This window comes from Nicotiana tomentosiformis, chromosome 9 (assembly GCF_000390325.3).
Source record: "Nicotiana tomentosiformis chromosome 9, ASM39032v3, whole genome shotgun sequence".
NCBI lineage: Eukaryota > Viridiplantae > Streptophyta > Magnoliopsida > Solanales > Solanaceae > Nicotiana > Nicotiana tomentosiformis.
This window is the reverse complement of record NC_090820.1, coordinates 62,802,548-62,808,547: the sequence shown is the minus strand read 5'-3', so window position 1 is coordinate 62,808,547 and position 6,000 is coordinate 62,802,548.

Here is a 6,000-nt window from a genome sequence, read left to right as displayed (position 1 = left end):
ATTCATTTGCATATCATATCTCAATATATGTTATCATTTGTTGTCACATCATGTTATCATTGTTTGGGCTGATTGACATAAGATTTGTGAGCCGAGAGGCTGGAGAGATTGATGACTAAGTGAGGCCGAGGGCCTGATTGTGAGTGTTATTTATGGGATCGGACTGCGTGCCGCAACAGACTTTATTGATTCATGCCATGATTGGCTTATATTAGCGCTTGGGCAGGATCCGTCCTCCGGAGTCTGACATACCAATAGTGAGCGCAGGTACCTACTGAGCGCGAGTGCCGAGTGATTGGGAGGACTGAATGATTGGGAGGACTGAGTGATTGGGAGGACTTAATGATTGGGAGGACTAGTGACTGAGAGTACAGTGATTGAGCATGTTGAGTGAGGCTGACTGCTCAGAGAGCATGAGCACATGAATTTATCATTGTGGTGCATTACACTTGACATGCATACTTGGCATGTAGGCATAGAGATGTTTTTCTTCATGATGTACGGTATTGTGACATTCTTGACTTCACATGCACATTGACATGTAGGCATAGAGATGTACTTTCCTCATGCCATCTGATAATGAAACATCTTATCTGTTTTTGAAATTTTTGGGAAGAATCTCAGTTTTTCTGACATACTCACATTTTGGTGATTTCGGCAAAATATTTTGGTTTTACTATTATAACTTAAAAGCATGTCTATTTTATGTATCTATGAACGAGTTGAGTATCATATCTTTGAGTATTACTTGTACTGTTTTCATTATACTATTACAATTTTTTCTTGGTTGTTGGTGTCGGACTCTAACCATAGTCCAAGCTCGTCACTGCTTTCAACTTAAGGTTAGGGTTGTTACTTATTGAGTACATGGGGTCGGTTGTACTCATACTACACTTTTTCACCTTGCGTGCAGATTTCGGAGCTGATGTTGTTGTGTTTGGCGGGAGCTGGCATTGAAGATGTACCTGCGTTCTGGTTATAGCGGCATCTTGTTCTTGGTAGTTTTAGATTTATGAATTTGTTTATGTATATTTCGAAAAGATGATGTATTTATTTCATACCAGCTTTGTAAACTCTAAATCTTAGAAGCTCATGATTTGTACTACCAGTCCTTGGGAAGTTGTATAAGATTTCAATCATTTTATCATTAATTTCTCAATAAATCTCATTTGAAATTGGATTATGGTTAAACTGGCTTACCTAGCGGGTTGGGTTAGGTGCCATCACGACTAGTTAGATTTTGGTTCGTGACAGTAGCAAGGTCAGTAAGGTTTTCGAAGATCACAAGATCAAGAAGATACTATCGACGCCTTATCACCCTAGTGGGAACGGGAAGGCTGAATCATCGAACAAAACTATACTCCAAAACCTGAGAAGGAGGTTGACCAGTTCAAAAGGAAAATAGAAGGAAATGTTGTCTGAAGTCCTGTGGGCATACCGTACGACTTCAAAATCGAGCACTGAGGCCACCCCATTTTCTTTGGTCTACGGAGCTGAAGCCTTAATACCAGTCAAGGTGGGCGAACCGAGCCTCAGGTTCCAGTATCCTACCGAAGAGTCAAACTGAGAGGCCATGATCACAAGCCTGGAACTGTTGGATGAAAGGAGGGAGGCCGTCATGGTCCGATTGGCCACCCAGAAGCAGCGAATGAAAAGGTATTACAACCGAAGATCCAACCTCCGACATTTTCAAGTCGGGGACTTGGTATTGAGAAAGGTAACACTACATACCAAGAACCTAAACTAAGGGAAACTGGGCCCAAATTGGGAAGGACCATATCGAGTTGTCGGAATAATCGACAAAGCCTCATACAAACTCAAAGCGGGAAACGGTGTACAACTACCATACAACTGGAACATGGCACACTTAAAGCGGTACTACTGCTAAGGTAAGGACTTAATTCTTTTTTTATTTTGTACATTACGGACTAACGTATGCATGTACTTGGCTAGGGGCGGATGTGGCTGTTAGGTCTGAAAGCACGAGTTGCACTCTTTTTTCCTTGAACCGGTTTTATCCCAAAGTGGGTTTTTCGGCAAGGTTTTTAATGAGGCAACAATAAAACGTGCTACCTTAGATTTGAAGACCGACTCTAAACTGAAATTAGTGATCGTTGGCATCAGATCAACAGTATTCGAGCCCTCACAAGTTTGGCCTCGAATACTAGGGGCCATTATCCCTAGATTAAGATTGTTAGCAAGGGGAAAGAAAATTTTATGTGTCAAAAGCTAAGGCTTGGCGGTTAGGATTCATTGTAAGGGTTAAAAGGTAATGCGAACCATACCCATATAGTCCACTCTAGCCACGGCATAAGGTTTTTTGCGCCTCCGATAATGTACCTAACATATCAAGCAATGAAAGAAATTTCTACTTCCCTTACACTTTATTACTGCGCACTTTGCTTCTTCAATCTTGGATCCTAAAGACCACACACTACCCCTACTCGGGGACTATCAAGCCCACGGGCTATCCCCACTCGGGAACTATCATCCGATAAAATTCGGACGACCCGGGCTACCGAATCCCGGAGGCACCAAGCCTATTAGGCAGTGCCCGAATTCAAAAGGCTATGGCCACCCCGAAAACGGCTCGGAGACGTCCGAAGTCCGTACTTAGAAAGTAAGGCCCTTACGAAAAATTGAAACCTATTAAAAGGTTACCCTCGGCAAAGACATCGTCTAAGATACTTAAGCATCTTAACGGCCTATGGTTTTATCGAAGACTTGAAGCCACAAGTAACCCGGAGTCACTATCGAAACCATTTGGTCCTTTGAAAGAATGGATACTCTAGTCTATATTTGATTCTGTGCTAAGACATTAAAAATAATATGCAAATAAAAAATCGTAGATAGATGCTGGAAAGTGAAGATACGATAGTGCCAAAAGGGAAATTTTATATAACATAAAAGGGGAATCTTGTGTTCCAATAGAAGCATAAGTGATGTGAATTATTCAAGAATCGAAGTCGATTTGCTTTATAAAAAGAAGATATCAATGAACTTCTATGAAATAGTTTATATTCCAAAACATATTTACAAAGGCATGATAAAATGGTCTCAAAATAAATAAACAAAAAGAAAATACACAAGGAAAAACTAAAAAAGAACTAAGGCATTTACGCCTGGTTTTTATCGAGGCTCGATTCATCACCAGAGCCGTCAGAACCCTCAGAGACTTCTGAACCTTTCGGTTCGGCCTCGAGTTTCTTGGCTCTTTACTCTCGGCCGACAGGTCAAAACCTCAGGCATGGATCTCCTCGAGGGTCTCTCTCCGGGACATCAACTTTATATATTCAGTCTTCGTCTTTAAGCGGGCCTCGACCACCACTACATCAGCCGTATATTGGGCTAACATTTGCTCATCAAAAGAGGTTGCATCCAATTTGGACCTTAATGCGGCATATTCTTAAATGAGGCATCCCGCTCCGTGATGGCCGAGCTCAGTTGTGACCGGAGATTATCATTTAGCCGAGACCACTTATCGTCCTTGTCCTTTTCCACCCGGAGTTGGTTCTCGGCTGATACCAGCTCCGCCTTTGCAGCCTCTATTTCTGAAGCGAGCAGGTCTATCATGCCCTTCCATTCCTCAGTCGTGACCTTGACCTCATCCATCTCAGGGCGATGCTAGTAGATCAGGTCTACCTTTTCTTGGACCTGCGAAGTTGCGTTGTTAGTCACCACGAGTAGCTTCTCATTTTTAGCCTAAAAAATCCTTACCTCGTAGACCAGGTCGTCGCGCTCCCTCTTCAAGGACGAAGCCTCCTTCTAAGCTTCCAACTCGACTTGGATAATTAGGAGGCCCTTGAGGGCCTCGTCATGCTGCTCACTAAGATCCCTATACATGTCCTTCTTTCAGACTTACTCTTTGAGCTCGAACTCGAGCTGGCTGATCTCCAAGCGGGATCGAAGGAAGCTTTAATGATGAAGCACTGAAGCCTGAAAAACAATGAAGTTATTAGAACAAGTCTGAAACTGAGAAAGATTCACAAAGGTGTATGAAGGGTAAACGCCTGACCCGGTTCAGCGCCTGTTACGCCTCGTTGAAGAGACTAGACGTGCCCATTTCATTCATTTTTGCCTGGTCCTCCTCGGTCACCAGGCATCGAAGGTAGCTGGCTACGCCCACCGAAGTAGACAGGACCCGTGCGTCCGTCGAGATCGTAAGAACGGCTATTCTTTTGCACTCGGGGTCCACACTCAAAGCGGGGAATTGCTTCACTAGTTTTGGGCTCTAACTCGGCTTGCTCGCTCCCGATGGTACATCCTTTTTTGAAACCTCCAGGTGACCAAGCCCGAAAAAGTCCTCCAGTGCGGCCATATGCATTCCATCAAAAAATAAGTTGAGGGCATCATCTGGGCCCTGCGCCATATCACTTGATTTTTATTTGCCCATTTGGGCCTCTTAGAGCATGGACTCGGTATAGGAGGGTGTTTCTACGATGTAAATGACACCAGCTACCTCCTTCGAGATAGGAGCGGCTTCCCAAGAGGTCGCGACCTCCGTCTCTCCCTCTGGTTCCCGAGCTAGAGGGGGATCGACCTCTTGGTCGTCTTTACCGAGTACGGCCCTCTCCCCCTCGTTAAGAGTCGACCCATGAGAAATAAAAAGGTCATCGTCCTAGGGCACATCCCTGAGCCGATAGAGGGAATCAAAGTCTGGTACCCTGTACTTGGTGCTCTTTTTGATTTTTTGAACCCGGATGGTCACCTACTTCTTCTTCGCATCGGCATCCAGGGAACCCGAGGACTTTTTTTCCTTCTTCTTTTTCTCCTTCTTTGTGGCAGCCCCGGGCTATCCCGAAGTGGAGGGTTCGGCAAGCAAGGACGGATACCCATCCTCATCCAACGGCATGAGTTCGGTGGTCTTGGGCAAACCTGTAAGAAAAAAGATGACTTAGTAATATGTAAGCTAAAAACACGAAAGCAATTATTCAGGAAAGAACCTCACCATGGGAACGGGCCTCTCATATGCCCTTCGAGAGCTTGCTCCATGCGCGCTTGGAGTATGGCATCTATTTGCAGATCCCCTCGATCCACTCCTTGAAACAGGGAACTGCATTAGGAACTTGGGCAATAGCTTCACGACAACAAACACAGGCAGTGAGAGAAAGAACAAAGGAAAATGACAAATACTCGAGAAGGAAAATACTTACGGGATGCGTTCCATTTCTCGGGGAACGGTAGAAATTCGGAAGGGATGAGTTCTTCGGTTTTCAACCTAACGAACCTCCCCTGCCAGCCTCGATCTCGGTCCTCGTCGATGCTCGAGAACGGAGCCTTGCTTGCTTGGAGAACGAGCTTGATTTGCCCCCCTCGAATGATTTGGGGACTGTATAGGCAAAGCAGATGGTCGAGGGTGAACCGAAGGGCTTCGGTGTTGTTCACAAAGTATCGTAAGAGGATTACGATCCTCCAAAAGGATGGGTGGATTTCCCAAGGCACACCTCGTACCTTTTCAGAAATCGAAGACTATGGGGTCCATCGGGGCAAATGTGAAGGGGTAGGTGTAAACACTCAAGCACATTTCCACATGAGTAGTGATGTCGTCATCGGGCCAGGGGACAACCACCTCCTTGCCCTCCCAGTTACAGTCCACCCGAATTGTGGGTAGTGTTTCCTCAGTAACGGAGCATATGTACCTCCATGCTCCCTCGCCTCGGTCTTGTTGACTAGAGGCTTCTCAACGTTAAAATCATTCCCGATTGAGCAGCCCCCGGGTACAAAACTCTTCAAGGGGGGCTCCTGAGCCACATCGGGAACGGGTTGAAGGAAAAATATGAAGGTTTAAAGAAAAAATATGAAGATTTAAAAATGGGATGAAGGTATGAAGGTCTGGGTTGAAGATCCAAAGAGAATGTATGAGGATTGAAGATGAAGATATGAAGGTTTAAGGAGCAATGTATGAAGATTTGGAGGAGTCAAAAGCAATTAGAGAATTCGAGGGTAAGTTCTGGAATCGGAAAGTGGAAGAAGTGAAAAAGGATCGGAGCTTTTATAGGG